Source organism: Pituophis catenifer, unplaced genomic scaffold (genome assembly GCF_029215685.1).
Source record: "Pituophis catenifer annectens isolate HBS135680 unplaced genomic scaffold, rPitCat1.0.hap2 SCAF_4, whole genome shotgun sequence".
NCBI classification, from domain to species: domain Eukaryota; kingdom Metazoa; phylum Chordata; class Lepidosauria; order Squamata; family Colubridae; genus Pituophis; species Pituophis catenifer.
In genome coordinates this window covers 100,789,492-100,807,839 of record NW_027256884.1, presented here as the reverse complement: position 1 = coordinate 100,807,839, position 18,348 = coordinate 100,789,492, and the positions used below count along the sequence as shown (strand labels likewise).

Genomic DNA, 18,348 nt, shown 5'->3' with positions numbered 1-18,348 from the left:
CAGACATCCAGCCCTTGCTTATCAATGAAGAATGTGTGGAGCAAATGGCCAATTTTAAGTTTCTGGGTGTTATCATAAAAGGGGCTTGACCTGGGGCACTCACATTGCAGCACTGGTCAAAACAGCCCAGCAGAGATTATACGACCTGACATTTCTCAGGAAACAACAATTGAAAAACTGCTGGTGACCTTCTACCGTTGTACCATAGAGAGTACTGTAACTTACTGCACCTGTGTATGGTTTGCCAATTGCACAGTGACAGATAGGACAGCACTCCAGAGGGTTAACGTCATTGTCCAGAGGATCACTGGCTGCCCTCTCCCCTCTTTGGAAGAGCTTTATACCTCCCGCTGCCTTAAGAAAGTTCAAAACATTCTTAAAGATCCATCTCATCCTGGGCACCCTTTTTCTGAACTATTACCACCTGGTACAGGATAATAAAAACAAGGACAAATAAGCTGAAAAACAGCTTCTATCCCAGGGCAGTAACTATATTGAATTCTACTGTATAGTGCAATATTAATGCAATATCAGGTTTTCAATTCAATTGTATAGAATGTGAAGGATGTGTTTGTGTTTTATTTTTATAGTTATAATGTACACTGAAGATGGCATTTAAATTTGTTGTATGAGGTGCAATGACAATAAACTAAACTAAACCATAATCCACAGAGATCACTGGATTACCAATAAATAAGTGTCCCAATTTCAATCATGGTTTGGGAGGGAAAGGTTGATCATGTAGGAGTCCACAACCCCCAATCCATGGCCTATTGAAAGTGGGCTGAGCAAGCGGCGGGCAAACACGCGAAGCTCCATTTGTGCAAGTGACGTGTACAAAACCAACTCCTTCCCTCCCGCTGCCACTGCTGGTCCACAGAGTTAGAAAGGTTAGGGACTGCTGATGTAGAACACGTTAGATACTGTAGAATTCAAATGGCTAACCCAAAGTTAGTTTGTCAGTTGTGTGCCTGACCAATGAGAAAAGGGTTTCTGATGCAGTAAAGCAGTGTTCCCCAACCTTTCTGGATTTGTAGACTGGCAGTGGGGAGAGGAGATGGTTCTATGAGAGCAGCAGGTAAGCGCGTACGCAGCTCCATTTGAATGAGTGGCCACTTCCACCGCTCAAGGGTTGGGGACCCCTGCAATAAAGACTTGGCAGTTATCTTGTGGTGTAAGATTGTGGTGTTTATGAGACAGTAGGTACTTCCCAAAAAAATTGGTGCCTTTGATCAAGCTAGTGAGATTGTTAGCCACTATTCAAAAGATCTGACGTTAGTAGTTGCTCAGGTGAAGCGTGTGTTTTTAATTTTAAGCAATGGCTTGTTAATATGGATAAAAACATTGTTTTAAAAGACCATTATAAGTTAATTATATTACAGACTCTGAAAAACTGAGACTGGGAAACCAAGTAAGTGGTTTGAGAGGAAAGGAACAGAAAGAGAAAGGAATAAGGACTGCACCCCTACCATTTCTCTTCAGAATATCTTTTCCTGCCATTGCATTTCTGACTACACTGGCAATCAGGGCATTTGATGGATATTCAATTCTGTACTATGCAGATTACTATTTACACATATAGGGCAAATGTAGGAAAGATGGGGAGAGGAGAATAAAACTTTCAGAAGAGTATTTCAGTTTCAGATTAGAACCAAACATAAATACACACTTTGTGTCACATATTGATAGCTGAGGACTGGAATATTTTAGAGGTAAACTGAAAAAAAAATGGGAACAACTCTGCATGAATAAGCAATGATTGCAATGATCATCTGCAAAAGCAACCTCATTTCTACATGTAGGGGAAAAGGCTTGGCCAGGCTAGTCAAGCAGTGGCACCCATAGAAAGCACATTGATGTTAAAATGGTGATATATATGATGATGCGGTCATGTAATGACAGTTTATTAAGCGCATACAAAAGCAAAAAAAGTCACATTGTGTTAGGTTTAGAGAAAGAAATTAGGGCATGGTGGGAATTAAATTAAATTGGATAAAGCTACTGTGAGAAAGCAAATATGCCTGAAAGAAAGATTTATTTTTGTATTTATTTCCTGCCTTACTTTTTAATTTAAGGTGATGAACACACATAATAGTTTTTCCACCTATTTTTCCTAATTTTACAGTAAAGATTTTAGTACATAGAAAATAAAAAGGGATCCTAGTGTTATTCTGTCAGTCAGTCATATAGACTAGTGGTGGGATTCAAATAATTTAACAACCGGTTCTCTGCCTTAATGGATTTCTTCCAACAATCAGTTCACCAAACTGCTCAGAAAGTTAACAACTGGTTCTCCCGAAGTGGTGCGAACTGACTGAATCCCACCACTGATATAGACATTGCTGAATGTCAGCTACTGAAGGGCTAAACTGACATCAGTGTCTGTCATTCATATGGATTAACAGGACAATAAAAACTTAAAGAATCTATAATGGCAGATATACCTAATAATTGTAGAAACAAGTTTGTTTTGGATCAGCATCCCCCTGCTTATGTTTTGACAGATACATTGGTGACAATTGATCATTTGGCTAGGCTGGCTAGGGATCTGTAGTTAAAAAGATTGTGAAGGTGCCACATTGCACCTGGCTATTTTGTCATCCTTCTGTAGATCTGTTTAGTTTCTAGTGAGCCTTCTTAAATTTACTGTACAAAACCATATCCCATGGAAAATGATTTTTTTTGTACTGTACTGATTTCCGTTGCTGCTTTATATTGTTTCTCACTTCCCTCCTTTTTTTAAAAGAAGATTTGATATTTGTATAAAATTATATATTTTTTCTAAACAAATGGAATCATATGGTGAATATATATTTTATCATGTTAGCTTCTTAAACTGGTAGTAACACATTTAAATGTTCATATTCACAGTTTCTTAACCTACAGCATATTTCTAAATAAATAATTCTGGAACCCCTCTGTATCTGGCTGCTGATCACCAGAAGACAGGAATGCTAGATTTCTCTGCTGCCATCAATTGGTTGTTTACATATTTGCAGAATTTAAAAGTATGATTCATAATTTCAGAAGCTGGAAAAGTGTAAAAGATCAGGAAACTTGTAGTCTTCAGGTTGAAAAACATGGAAATAAAACCCTAGTATTTTTTTAAAAAATCAACAGTTTTAAATTGTTTATTATAAAAATCTATTAATGCCTATAGCCACATAAAGGATATATTTGGCCACAAAGATACTTTTGCCAGAAGATGTAGCGCTGATTGAATGGTGCAAATCTCCAACACCGAGCTGCTTCTTTGTCGCACTGGCAAATTATGTTTTGACATCTGTCTAGGTCAGCATCTGAAAAAAAGGAATGAAGAAAATACTACTGCTGGTTATGATGAAGTAGAGTACAAAAACAAAATAGTCCTGCTTATCTATGAAACTGGTATTTATTAAGATGTATAATCTTAAAAGATAAAGGATTATTCTGTTTGAAACTTTTTTGAACACCTCAAAATGGTTAAAATGAAATTCATATTACTTGAAAGCCATTTTGGACATTAAGAAACCAAAATTCATGATTGGGAAAGCATTGGCTGGGTTAACAGGTATGCATTAACACACTATATCTTACAATTACATAATATGTATTTATCAATTTTAAAACAGAATATTTTACATTCCATGTTCATTTTTATTTATTAAGCCCTATGTCACACATCCTCTTTTAAAACAAACATTTTTCTAGGCCTTTCTGTGAAAAGTCATTCAGGAGAGCAGTGTCTCAGCAACAGTTGACTCTCCAGAAATCTAAACATCTGAGTAATATGAAGTATGAAAAAGAAAACACCTCTTTCACTAAGTGGGCAAAGGATTTTAATCCTTGCTGCTCTTTCGTACTGTAATTTTTAAGAAATCCACAGTCATGATACTCTGTTATGAATGATGGTACAGTGGTTAGAATGCAATATTGTAGCTAACTCTGCCCACAGCCAGGAGTTCAATCCTGACCAGCTCAAAGTTGACTCAGCCTTCCATTCTTCCGAGATCAGTAAAATGAGGACCCAGATAGTTGGAGGCAATTTGCTGACATTGTAAACTGCTCAGAGAGTGCTATAAAGCAATTTGGAGCAGCTGATAAATCTATGTGCTATTGCTATTGCTGTTATGGTGGTTGCTGATCAAGAGCTGCCCTTTAGGTTGAGAAGTGTCCAAGAACAAGGGCCACAGTAGGCAGGGCATTGGATAGGGCTGGAGTTTTGCAGAGTTTTCAGGACTGGTTTATTTTTGAAAAGTTCTGTTCAGCCTATTTTGAAGTGTACCCTAGAGTTTCAATATGTCATGAACCTCAAAGAAACAACACTGTATCACTATTTTTAGCCATCACAGTCAAGTGGTGGCTACAATGAATGGCCTGCATCCCTAAAATCACTGGATTTTGCCCACCCGTGTGTTATGAATTGCAGCAATTCAACACTGTTTATATATTTTACATATTTACATATTAAGATTTCTGTCCAAAACTTTACCCTTCCATCTTCAAACTAACCACAGACCTTGGAAAACTGACAACATGCTACAAACATCTTGAGTAAAAGTACATGGCATTAAGTTAGCACAAGACAGTATATTCAATATTCAATACAACCATTTTTCTCACTACTAGTCTCCACAAAAAGATTGAAACTGCTTTAACTTAAGGTCATAAGTATGAACTTTCCAGCCCAGTGGTGGCCTGGCTAAAAGGACTGGCATTTCCTAGCACCATGCTTAGCAAAATGGAAAAAATAAAATGATACTCTGGCTAAGCATAGGATAGCAGTATAATACTGTTGTTGGTCAAATCTCATTTGAATGTCATTGGCATCCTTCAGTCTCAAGAGACTATGGTATCGTGCTCTGGAAAGAGGTCCTAAAACAGCATCTAGTGTGACTAAAAAGGCCAATTCGAGAGTGGCAATCCCTTCCACACTGAGGGCAGATACATTCTGTTCATTTGAATGAATGAATTAAAATAACCAATATCAAAATCAATACCCTTTCATAATCACTTTTAACCCAGAGAAAGGTTTAATTCAATGACTATTACATTGTTTTTTATAAACTGAATCTTCAGGCAACTATGAGAAATTGTGTTAGTATTAAAGTTTTTTAAAATAGTCTGGTTAGAACAGTGTTATGAATCTTCCAAGATCTCTGAGAAAACCAATAGGACCATCTGAAATTAAAGCTGAATTTTTCACCTCTAGAACATCTGTATGTACTTGTGCCTCTCTGAGATAAGGTAAATAAAAATAATGACATTCAGGTTGTACCTTACCGCATATCACAGTATTGTCCTGACAAGTCCACTTATATCTGTCTGTTATGGGGTGACAGCCTTGTCATTGTGCAAAGTCATAACAGCAGTCATGTCTATGGCAGCACCTTTCAGCAACAGAGAATAATTAATACCATTGATATGAGCCTTGAACATCAAGTAGTATGTGCGGGACTGTGAAACTCTATCTCTAGTTTTACAGTGCTCTGGTTGTGAGACATTTACAAGCCCAATCAAGTACTTTTATGAATCTCATCAATCTGGATATTTTAAGAAGTAACTACTTCTCTAAACTCAGTTTCTTATGAAAACACAGCAGCAATAATTTGATGTTCACAAATGCACATTGTAGAGGGAAAACCTTAAGTGTAATTTTTCAAAATAAATGCATCTCTAGTTCCACTGCAACAAGGGATCACATGGTCATACTTTTTCTTCTATTCCTTCTCAGTTTAGCAACATGATGTCATCCAGGATAATAAAAGGACTGGGTTTATACTAGTTATATCACGTTACTGTTCCGAATACTCAGTTATTTTGTTACTTGCTTTTCTTTTTCTTTTACTATCACATTATACTATTGCTTTTCCAGATAGCAATAGCAATAACTCTTAGACTTATATAGCAAATCATAATCCTTTACAGCCCTCTCTAAGCATTTTTATAGCATATAGCCCCCAACAATCTGGATCCTCATTCTATTGACCTCGGAAGGATAGAAAGTTGAGTCAACCTTGAGCCGGTCAGGATCAAACTGATGGCAGGCGGCAGAATTAGACTGCAATACAGCTTTCTAACCATTGCACCACCATGGCTCTTAGATATTCTTGTCTCAAAGTAAAGCTGACTTCATTAAAATGTATTAAACAGAGTGGGATTAATTCAGTTGAAGAATGTAATGGAAATATGAACTTAATAGAGAAAGAAGTGATGTACAGTACGTACCAATCTGTTTCATCCGTAGGCCATCCACTTCCTCCTGGACCACAATAGCATCCGTAACTTACATAGGCCAAAGGAAATCGGCTTGTACCACATTTTAGGGTTCCATATAATTCAATGAGTCCTCTTTTATTCACAAAGTGTTTTTTTCCAAGAACACCATTCCATACTGCAAAGGCAGAAATTAAGATTTTACTACATTGGAGTAGCACCATCCAATAGTTGCTTTATCTCTTTTTACACAATCTGCTTCTGCATTAATATATACATTATATTGTGTCTGACTGGAGTGTTGGGCAGCTGTTAGAAAGAAGAGGAAGTTTAGATTAAGCTCTGGGTTGGTGTTACCCTTCTCACGTCTGAGGTTGTCTTAACCTCAGTTATTTAACATAGCATTTACCGGTAACTATAAATCAAAGTAAGTATTATGGTATTTAAAATAACCTACTTGAAATAATACTTTAGTTTAGTATGACTGTTAAATGTGAAGCAACAGGGGTCCTCCAACCCTCGGTCCGTGGAGCGACACCAGGCCACAGCCTGCAAGAAACCAGGCTGCACAAACAAGTGAAGCCCCATCGACGGGGTGCAGGCAGCACATGAAACTATGCCCCTTCCGGTCCACGGAAAAACCTCTCTCCATGGAACAGGTCTCTGGGGACCTGTTGGGGACCATTGACTTAAAGCATATTAAGGCATTATATTAAAGCATTTAAACTTTAAAGCATATAAATATACATTGCAGAATTGCTCAAAAATCATAGAAAAAAAAATCTATTTCACGGATAGAAAAATACGTGTGTGTGTGTAAAATCTCAAAGCCCTAGAAAAATCTTTCAATTTATTAAAAGAATTATATCCACATTAAGATAGGCAAAGTGATAAATTATTAGGACTGAATTCAGTCTCTGAATATTTACATATTTCAAATCACAGCTTTTGGCCTCCAAAGAATTAAAAAGGAACTAAGGCAAAATTTCTTTTTTTTTTACTGGTTCCTGCCACCTATCAGTTCAATCAAGTATCATTTCAGAAAAGTGTCTGTCACATTTTAAACACTTAAGTGCAGTTTCACAATTGACTATTGTATTACAGTATTTATTTGGCAAGACAGTTTTGCTGAAACCTTAGAAGTTTAAGAATGTACAGAAGGCCTCATGTTTTCTTCTACATGGAAAGATTATTAATAGTCTCTTCTAAAAAATCTGAAATTTTGTTGGGCTTTATGGGAATCTCAGATTTCTTAATTCTGGAGTTTGGACTGATGTATTTTCAAGTGCATTAGTTAGAAATCTTTGGATAATTTAAAATACCTTGTGCTAATGGTCTTTTATTTTTTATTATTAAACTTGTTCCCTGAGTCAACTTTAGATGTCTTATAATCATTCAATTAAAATGCAATATATAACATTAAAACAGTAAGTAGGGAATCTTAAATTTAAAATTCAGTTAAATTAAAGTTGACCAGTGTGGAGAGGGAAAGAGCAAAGTGGGCATGGGCAGCAGATGGAAAATACCTAATTCATTAGCCACTTCCAAAATCGCGCACCATCATTGGGGCTCCAGGCCAGTTGACACAGCCATGTCTTCAAGGCCTTTCAGAAGGCCAAAAGGGTGGGTGTGAATCTCACCTCAGGGTGCATGATGTTCCATAGGGTGGCAGTCACGACAGAAAATGTTCTTCTGGATCCTTCCATCCAAAATTCCTTCATTAATAGGGTTCGCAGTATCCCCGTTCTACTAGTATAGAAGGGTGGGTTAGTCCCACACTGTGAGCCAGTTCCTCAGATAGCCTGGACCTGAAGGGCTTTAAAAGTGATAACCAATGCTTCAAATTGGATCCAGAAGCAAACTGCCCACCACTGCAGCTTGTGGAATAGTAGTGTAAAATGAGCCATCTTAGGGCCCCCAAGAACTGCCCATGCATCTGTGTTCTGCACCAGCTGAAGCTCCCAAATATTTTTCAAGGGTAGCCCCATGTAGAGTGCATTTCAGCAATCTGAGTGTGAAATGATCAGGACTTGAATGACTGAGTGCAGGGACTCTTAATCCAGCAAAGGGCACAACTAGTGCACTACACAAAGTTTTGCAACAGCCACAATTTCCAGCTGCTCATTGAGAAAGAGTCATGAGTCCAGGAAGACCCCCAGATTGTGCATCAGGTTTGGGGGAGTGCAACCTTATTCAGAACTAAAGATGTTAACGTCCCAGAACCAGAAGCTCCACATCTTACAGGGTTTATTAATGCGCATGCAAGTTTTACTGTTATTTTTTTAAATCAATAAACTTTTTCTGCTGACATTTGTTCACTTCACTCCACAGCCTACACATGAAATAAACCTTTCTACAGAAGCATCACTGCGGGAGGATTTAAAAAAAGGTAAAGTGATATTTAAAGAGTCACAAACACATACACAAAAAAGTGGGAGAAATATTTAGCTATGAGAATTGTTATTTGCCTTTGTACTGAAATACCTATTGAATTAGTTCCACCAAATTGTCTAATAAAATGTTTAGCTGTGACACCCACTTAACTGGAATAAGTACAATCTTCAAGTAACAAGTCTTTATCTCAGTTTGCAAGTTTTCACACTTATAAATTAAAAAAAATGTACATATTCCCTTACTATTTAAATGCTCAAACAGGTTATTATGACATCGTTATGTGTTTTTGGGACTGAAGACAATATAAAAAAGTGAGCTTACTCATCTATCCGTGTCTTTCTTGCTTCACTTGAATTTAACAGCAATTTAAGACTCATGTAATGCATCGTCAGCATTAAGTGAGGAAAACAGAAGGGGAAAAGGATCAGCATTTCTTTCAGTCCAGCATCTACCATCATTTAACATTTCATTTGCACTCACCTGCCTGAAACAGCAACAGTGTCATCAGCCGGCGTTCCATGTGGAGATCAACTCCGTATGACCCCACTCTGTCTGCACACCTACAGTCTGTTTAGAGTAGACTCTCCCTGTAAGTTCTTCTGTCAAACTGAGCCAAGCAATGGGTGTGTCTAAACAGTCTTACTGGATGCTCCTTTATGTCTACTCTCAAAACTAAATATATGATTCTGTAAATTTCAAACACTTCCTTCTAAGCAAAAAGAGATAATTATTTAGAGGCTTGTGGAAGGATAGTTCTCTGATGCCAGGGCTTCTATTTGCAGATTGTTCCTTTCATCAAGTCTTGTTAAAAGGGAATTTTACTGAATATGCTGGACAGGTTGACATATTACAACCACAAAGCTGGGGTTCTTTTGCTTGCAATCCCCAACTGACTTCACCATTTGTTTCACAGCTCTTAGTGTTAAAATACTTAATTTCTATGTAACAGGTATTGGCAGCATCTAAGATAAAGAACTATTAAAATAAAGATATTTTGTCTGAATGCTTGAGATTTTAGCAAGCCGTTTAAAGTGAAAAAATGTAGTTCAATATCTATTTTTGAATATTAATTCAAAATTACTGGGGTTCTCTATATGCCTAGGGGCTCCTTGAAACACCTGGTTTTTGTTTGGGATTTTCCTTCTTCCATGACAGCCATTTTGTGAAAGAATAAGCTCTCTCCCATGACAGCATCATGAAGGTCCATATGATTGAATGTTCCAGTCTATCTCTCCTGCAATGAGGCTGACAACGTATTCTTCCTTGGAGACAGCTATTTCTAATCCATGAAGTTTAATATTCTTCAGGAAAATTATTAATTACTTTATTGTTTTAATGAGACGTATGGTATTGATTTGTTTCTTCAATTCTGCCAAAATGAAAAAAAATCAGTATAATTTGGAGGAACAAAATATCCCTTAGTACCTTCTATTCATTTTTTGTTGTTGTTAGTTGCGAAGTCGTGTCCGACCCATCACAACCCCATGGACAATGTTCCTCCAGGCCTTCCTGTCCTGTACCATCCTCTGGAGTTCATTTAAGCTCATGCCTACTGCTTCAGTGACTCCATCCAGCCACCTCGTTCTCTGTCGTCCCCTTCTTTTGCCCTCAATCTTTCCCAGCATTAGGCTCTTCTCTAGTGAGTCCTTCCTTCTCATTAGGTGGCCAAAGTATTTGAATTTCATCTTCACAATTCTAAAAAACAGTCAGGGTTGATCTCCTCTAGGACTGACCGGTTTGATTGCCTTACCTTCTATTAATAAGTAACATTTTAGGGTTTTTAAATATGCTGTGAAATTTTGTTTTAGTTTAAGTAATCTCCAAAAATCTTGGCACGATACCATCTTAACCCTCCTTTTCAGTGGTAGTTTACTTGTATTTCACTGCCAGGGACATTTTGTTCTAAAGTCTCTGTACCAGTTGGCTATACTGTGTACCGAGGGCTCACTTGACCATGATAACCTATATAGAAATGAATCTCAATATCAAATAGTTGACTACTCAATAAATTTCCTTGTTATGATTACAGGTATTTCAAAATTAAATCTCAAGTTTAGGGGAATGGATCATTCTATCTATCTAAATTTAAAAACAAAAACTAACAGATGCTAATACAAAGTAAGAAAAAGGGGGGAAATGATTCAAAGAAGTAGCTTCCAATCTTTACAGCAATTAATGGTACAATTATAAATTTTATCTCTTGCAATATAGTATATCATAGTGTGTTTAAGATTATAACCTCAGAATTAATGGGTACATTTGATTTATTTCAGATATAAACTGTACAATTGTCCATAAATTCCAGTTATCCAGAATATAAGTGTATCTATTCAGAAGTTAGATATTTCTTGCCTTGTGAGCAAAAGTCACAAGGAGTCAGTTTATCTAGTGGTTATGGCACCAGGACAGAAACTGGGAGACTATTGAGTTCTACTTCCACCTTAGACATGAAAGCGGCTTGGATGACTGGAACACTCACTCTCTCTCAGTTCAACCCTCCTCGCAGGGTTGTTGTTGGGGAGAAAATAATAAAGGTGGGGTCGTGATTGGGTCATCCATGGGGTTGCGATGGGTCGGCTAACAACAACAACAAAAAGTCTAAAATAAAAAGCCATATTCAAGTGCAATATAAAGCAATAAAGATAAGTTAGTAGGAAAACAACACCCACTCTCCCATCTCTGTAGAGTAGCCAACTTAACAATGACTTTGTATAAAATATAAACAGTAAAGTTATTTTTCGGTTACTCAACGAAGAGACACGCTAATACATTAAGTATTACTAAGTAGACATTTTCTCCAAAGCAGAAAGATTGACTTACGGTAATTAAACAGCTATAAAAACCACACATCCTTGAATAAAAAAGCACTTCTCTATAATTAAGTGGGGGAGGAGAAAGTGAATTTACTCAGTAGCTCCAATCTGCATTCCAGTTACATGGAGATGTGAACTGCATTTTCTCAGTGCAAACACGAAGATTCTCTTCTTTATCCACCAGTGTTTGACTGATGAGGCCATGATATACTTCACGAAGGCCCTGGTGAACAAGGAATATAATTGGTATTTTAATCAGGTAAAGATAAAAATCCAGAAGTCCTGAAATAAAATGAGAAGATCAAAGAATAGTAACCAGGGCCGGATTTAGATGAAAAGAGGCCCTAGGCTATTCCACTTATGAGGCCCTTTCACCTATAGTGAAAGTGTAATTTTAATTTTGCTAACAATTTGAATGTAGGCCCCTCTTGATCTTGAGGCCCTAGGCTGAAGCCTAGTTAGCCTATAGGAAAATCCGGCCCTGATAGTAACAAATCATTCCATCTTCCACAGCATCCAATCCAACTGATGAAGCTTCCAGAATAGGAAGCAAAATGTCCTGTTTTTTTCCTCAAAAATCAGTCCAGTTGCCTTTTCAAAATAAAAAACAACTTTTGATACAACTACCACCTTGATAGCTGAGAATCTTCATAGACATTTGATCAAAGAATAAACATCGCTTTCTTCCTTGGTTAGGGCATTTAATAGGTTTCTCTCCTCTGTATTTTAATCGTTTTCTGCAATTGTTTATCTTCAATTTTATTTTTATTTTTCAGGTACACATTGAAAGGTTTTAATAACTTATGGTATCAGTTGAAAAAGTGAAATAAACACCTGGAGAAATATGTTTTCTTTCTAGACTCCCATGATTTTGGACAATCCAAAGCTAATAGGGTGTGGGCAGATCTACACAAAAGCAATAGTTTTACATCCCAACAAAAGGAGCGTTTTTCCATTTACTAGTTAAGCTTCCAAAACCGTTAGAATCAGTATGTTCTAAATCACATCATAGCCTTTACATTAAGAGTAGCCGACAACTACCACCTGGCAAAACCGCCGCCTCTTCGGCAAGGCAAGAAAGGCACCAGGAATTCTGCCCATTCCCCAGATGACAGATGACAGAAAATCTGCCCCTTTTGAAATATGTACCGTTTTCTTTCGTTTGTAATGCTACACGCTCAGAAGGGCGGGGGTGAATGAGAGTCCGACGGGACAAGGAAAGTTTGGGCGATCCTAGCCAGTGGCGGGCGGGAAAACAACTTTCCGCCTTTTTCTTTTAAGTCTCCGCCACTTTTTCAGCAACCGTCGCCGGGAGACGGAAAGGCAGTAGCGGACAGAGGGCGACTGAGAAGGCAGACTTGCCACCTGACATCCCCAAAGACCGTCAGTTGCTTTGATTGTACGCTAAACTTTCAATCCAGCTGCCCATAAAAAGATGGAGGGGGTATGTGAGGGGGGGGGAATGCCGCGCCTCTTACCATGGAGAAGAGAAGGATGCGACCCGCAAGCGGACCCGAGCGCCATTCGCTCGCAACGCTTCTCTTCCCCGCAGCTTAAAGGGCCAGCAGCACCCAAGCAGAGCCACCACGCATGAGCTCTCTGGGCCGAAGACCAGCAGGGAGGCACAACTGCACAGAGAGATTCCGGGGCTCTGCTAGGGCTGCGTGACGCGTCCCCGGTGCCTGCCCCGGGCAAACGATCCGGAGAGAAGGTCCTGCGTGAGATGGGCGGCAGGCACATTTAATAAATATTGTCACCGAGTCTGAGCAGACCATAGAATTGAAATCAACCTGTAAGTTCTCCTTTTTTATTTTGAAAAAGCAAGGAACATAGGTGTACCTATTCTTATCCATACACAAGTTTTGAAAAATATTCTTTCTTGCTGTTTTTCTGTCTTTTTTTTTTTTTACTCATTTAGTAAATGAGTAAAATTAAAATTAATCCATCATTTTCAAGTGACTATCCTTGGTGAAACATAACAAGGAAGAGTTGGGACTGCAGCAACGAGGCCATATGATTTTCTTCAGCAACAGCATGGAAAAAGTTTCAGTTGCCTTCTTCCTGTATGCTTTTTTTGACTTTGCAATATTCTGAGTTAGGTTTCATTTATTAAAACATAAAAGTGAATTCAAGTTTCCAGTCCATGTTGTGTACATCTATTGGTGAAAAATCTTTTTGTATGTTATTAGGTTGTACAGCAAATTAAATTTTTCCTCAGACTTCACTTAAGCATAATTAACCAAACAATTGTTTACTCAAGCCACTTTTGTTGTTCATCATGGTCTGATTATTCTTTGATTGCTTCCGGGTTTCTGTGAAGAAAATCCTGGTAACTGGTGGGTTAAGTCATGTAAACTAAATTGGTTGCTAGTAAGCCGTTAGGCAATTCAAGATATGATTAGCCCAACATGGCATTCATTAAGAAATGTTGTCTGATCAGCTCCCAGAAATGTGCCTTTATTGTTGCAATATCTAACCTTAGAAACTGGAGTGGGTTGACCAGAACAGATTCTCTAGATATGGACTGCCCCTACATTGCTCTCCTACAAGCAAGCCTTAAATACCAAAATCTGTAGTTTCAGAGAACCCTGAAAGAAATGGATAGACCTTTTTCTGTTGGGTTTTAGGTGGGAACATAATGTGGAGATTGTACTGATTGCATTTATTGTGCTGGTTCTCCTCCTTTGTCCATATTAGTTCCAGTCCATACTAATAGGAGGGAAATGATAGAATTGAAAGCCATTTAAGGTATTAATGGAATGCCACAGGACTCAATGTTCTCACCCCTTGTGTTTAATCTACATGATACTGATGAACAAAGTCACCCATTGGTTTAGAGGCATCATCAGTATGCCAATTATACTCAAATGTTTTTCTCAAATCAAGGCTGACCAAGGGATGCAAATTCTTATTCCAGTGCCTGGATGGGAAGGAGCAGATTCATGTCCAACCCTAACAAGACCAAATGACTCTGGGTGTAGGATTACCAAATGTTCAACCTTAGTTCTGGTTGGAAGTCACACTTCTCCTTTCAGGACTGATGCAATTTAGGATTCTTCTGGAATTTCAGCTCTTGTTCAAAGAGCAGGTGGAAGCTATGACAAGGAAGACCTTTTGTACGGATCCATCTGGTGTATCAGATGTGCTCATTCTTATATGAAGAAGCCTTCCTCATGACACAATTGAAGATGCTAGTGATTACACGGCATTCATTAAGAAACATTGTCTGATCAACTCCCAGAAAACTGCCTTTACTGGAACTGGAATGGATTGACTGGAATACATCCTTTAGAGATCTGAACAGCCTGCTCTGCTCTTCTCTGAGCAAGCCTAGAATTTCCCTCCAGACTTGGATTATGGAAGGCTTCTTTGGGGAAGAGAGGGTATGGCACATGTCATGGGTTGTTCTCTCTAGGTTAAGTATTTTGACTCCCTCAATGGTTTTCATATATTGTTTCAATTGTTTTCTCCTCAGAATTGCCTAGAATTGGACAGCCTTACAAATATGATTTATAAATACTTTCCCTGATTAGCAGAGCATTTCAAAGACCACTTCCTCCCAGTATTAAGTACTATTCATTGCTGCAACATATTCTTCATGTAGGAGCTACAGCAGGAAAAAAAAGTTTCTGGGTTCCAAACCACTGAGCAAGAGTGGTCTTCCCTAACCTGGGGGTCCCTAGGTCTAGCCCTAGACAGAAGTACAACTTCCCAAATCCCAAGAAAGGATAGCAGCAAAAATTTAAGATCCATCATCAGTATCCTTATGCAGGTTTTATTTTGTGGGTTTTGTGAAGCTTACTAATAATTGAACAATGCATGGTGCTGTATTTTTATTTTTCAGCCTATAACTCAGGACTAGCTAAAGAAAAAGGTGTTACATAAATCATGTGTTAACCAGCCTAAGAGGATTTTAACAAGAATGTTAAAATAACAGTATTTAAATACTGTATATATTTGTATTTGCAGCATTTTTCTGCTCTCAGTTCTCATTCTTCAGGGGTTCTCCCTCCTCTTCTATAAATGCATTATGACTAGAATATATTTATACAAAAGCTGATGTTCACAGTTTTATTTTAAAAAAGTGTTGCCAGAAGTTTGTCATAAGACTCTGTCTGTAAATTAATTAAATTTAATAAAAGAACTGCAAATATACATCTAGACCTGGAATATTGGCACTTGTTCAAAAGGGGAAAATAAGGTTTTAAAAACTAACAAATGTTTCCAGTAAATAAAGAGCTGTTTTATCTATTTTATTGACATAAATTCCAAGCTAACCATAAGTTCATATGCACTGTACCAAAATAATTTACATGTTGTAAATTACAACATACATGAGTATGTGAGCTTCTGTTTGTTCAACTACAGCTGATCATAGCAGCCCAGTATGTGGACTTTAAAATAAACTAGTCATTTCTTTGAAAAGTGCTGTGAGCTCAGCAAGAATGGCAAAAGCTACAAGTTTCCACATGTGAGACAATAAGTTCAAGTGAGAAACAAGTGAATCAAGGATATAATAAAGTGGGGTTTGCTGTATTTTAAGTAGCCCTCCTTAAGCTGAGCGCTTGAAAAGTATGGAAACTACAACTCCCAGAATTGCCTTTCAGCGTGAGAGCCAGAATTTTTTGGCCGTTGCCATCCCAACCTGACTGAAGAAAGGGAAAGGGGCTGGCCCACTTGTTTGGGAATGCTGGGTCTGGTAGTTCAGCAGAAGGCCGGCGCTAACAGTCTAGCGGGAAGGGTCCCCAGCGGCTTATATTTCACAGGTTTTAAAGTACTCACAAAGCATCATAACATAATAAGGGCAGAGGGATAAGATTGATCTTAGTCTAAAGTCTTGGAAGAGGAAATGATAATTTAGACACATGGGTGTCTAAATAATTGCATGGGTGGGTCTGTGAAGTCACTAGCAATCACATCTGACTCAGGAGTAACTTTACTAAGGATCGCAAAATAAGAACCTGTCACTGCAATTTTTTTAAAAAAAAATGTTATGATGAACTTCATCAATTTATGGCCTGAATGCTCATGAAATTGTTTGGCTGCAGTCCTTGTCTGCTGCTCCCTAGTATATACGAGGAAGTCTGATTAGTGATTCTTCCCTTATGGACTTTAATACTGAGGTCTACTATCAACTGTAACTGAGTTCACCCCAAACATGTGTAGGCCAAATTATGGGTGGTAAGTTAGTAGCCTACTATATTGTGAAAGCTCAACCATTGTGGTTGGTTTATGCTTCAGTGTGATGCCAATTCAATTAGGTTAATTCAATAGATCATGATTCAATTATGAGTCAAGTTCCTAACATAGCTAACTAGTTCATGATAAACGCACATTCAAAATTTACACTGTAGGTCAGGGATGTCAAACTCAAGGCCCGGGGGGCCAGAACTGGCTCACACAGTGCTTAGATCTGGCCCGTGGGACCGCCCTTGAAACAGTGAAGGACTGGCCTGTGGTGCCTCTGCCAGCGAAAACAGAGCTTGGGAGCCTGTTTTCTCTGGCAGAGTGCTTGGGCCTCCACAGGCATCCCAACACAAGTGACATCGAGCTGGCCATGCCCAATCTGGCCACCCACCCTGGACCCCCAAGTCAAACATAACACTGATGTGGCCCTCAATGAAATTGAGTTTGACACTCCTGCTGTAGGCAGTTTGGTACAGGTAGTCCTCATTTAGCAACTGTCTCAGACAGCAACCATTCAGAGTTACAATGGAGATGTAAAAGTAACTTTGCAACCAACACTACATTTATGTATTTGGCAGTTTCTTTTAGTCATGTATATGCCATTACAGTCAGTTAGCACTTGTAGTCCTATGGTATGTAGTTTCCTTTCCTTCACAGGGTGGAAAGACTGCACAAGTAAGCTTCTGGAGCTACTTTTTTCTGCAGGGCAGCACATCCCTTAAAAAGTGCTAACCAACTCTATGACCTTAACTAGAACCTATGCTGTTGCAAGACCCCAATTAGTTTCACACTAAATGCTCTTTCACACTAAACCTCCTATCAAATATCCAGTGCTATCACAATCCTTTTATTTGTGTTCCCCATTGTGTGTTTGCTTTCTTGTAACCTCTTTCTCTCCAATAAATGTAAATACAAAGATTAGTTTTCTTCTTGCTAATTACCCCAGCCCCACAGTGAGCATTTCAAAGGGTAGGGGAGTGGAGGTAAATTTGTCCTTTTATCTGACTTCTTGTGAGTCAAATGTCCCAGCCATTTGGGCTAACCTGGCTGTTTGGCTTTTGACATACTGTAGTAAGCCAAAAGAAAGCTGAAGTAAAATTGTAAGTACAGTTGTGGTCACGTGATTTTTCACTTAGTGACTATTTTGCTTAATGATTGCATTGCTGATTGTATTTGTGGTTACTACATGAAGACTATGTGTACCTTATAGGTATTTTTGTTATTCTATATTACTCACAACCTTACCAGAATGGCTATGTGCCAACACTTTGTCACTAAATATATTATAGTCAGTCCTTCTGCCAAAAGAATAACTCTAAATTAAATTGATTTTGTTGTGATATGCATTTAGGACTGTCATAGTGGTACCAGCTAATATATCTGAACAAATTAGAATAATCTTGTTGGTTTAAAGCATGATTCAAATCTCTGGTCAGAAATAGAAAGTTACTGCTGTTAATGTGAACAATTTATCAAATGAAATAATTTTTGGTATTGATCAGCCAATATATGGGCAATTGGTAGCTAAATGTATTACGTTACAATACCAAGAAGAATAAACAACTGAAGTTATTGCAAGGGCTTAAGCTAAAATATTACAATCTCTGCAATTTTATCTTCCCCCAAAAAACCATCGTTCCTGGAAAGCAGCAGTACAAATAGGAAGCTTTTAGAAGATAAAAATAGAGACTGGCTTTTATAGCTCAGGCAGAGGTGATTATACAGTATAAGACCCTCTATAAGGGAAAGACCGTTCCTT

The 18,348-nt window shown here is 38.1% G+C and overlaps 1 pseudogene; it reads right to left on the bottom strand.

Moving 5' to 3' along the window:
• Positions 1 to 3,147: 3,147 nt before the first annotated feature.
• Positions 3,148 to 9,109, bottom strand: LOC139316951 (phospholipase A2-like; annotated as a pseudogene).
• Between the last annotated feature and the right edge of the window lie 9,239 nt (positions 9,110 to 18,348).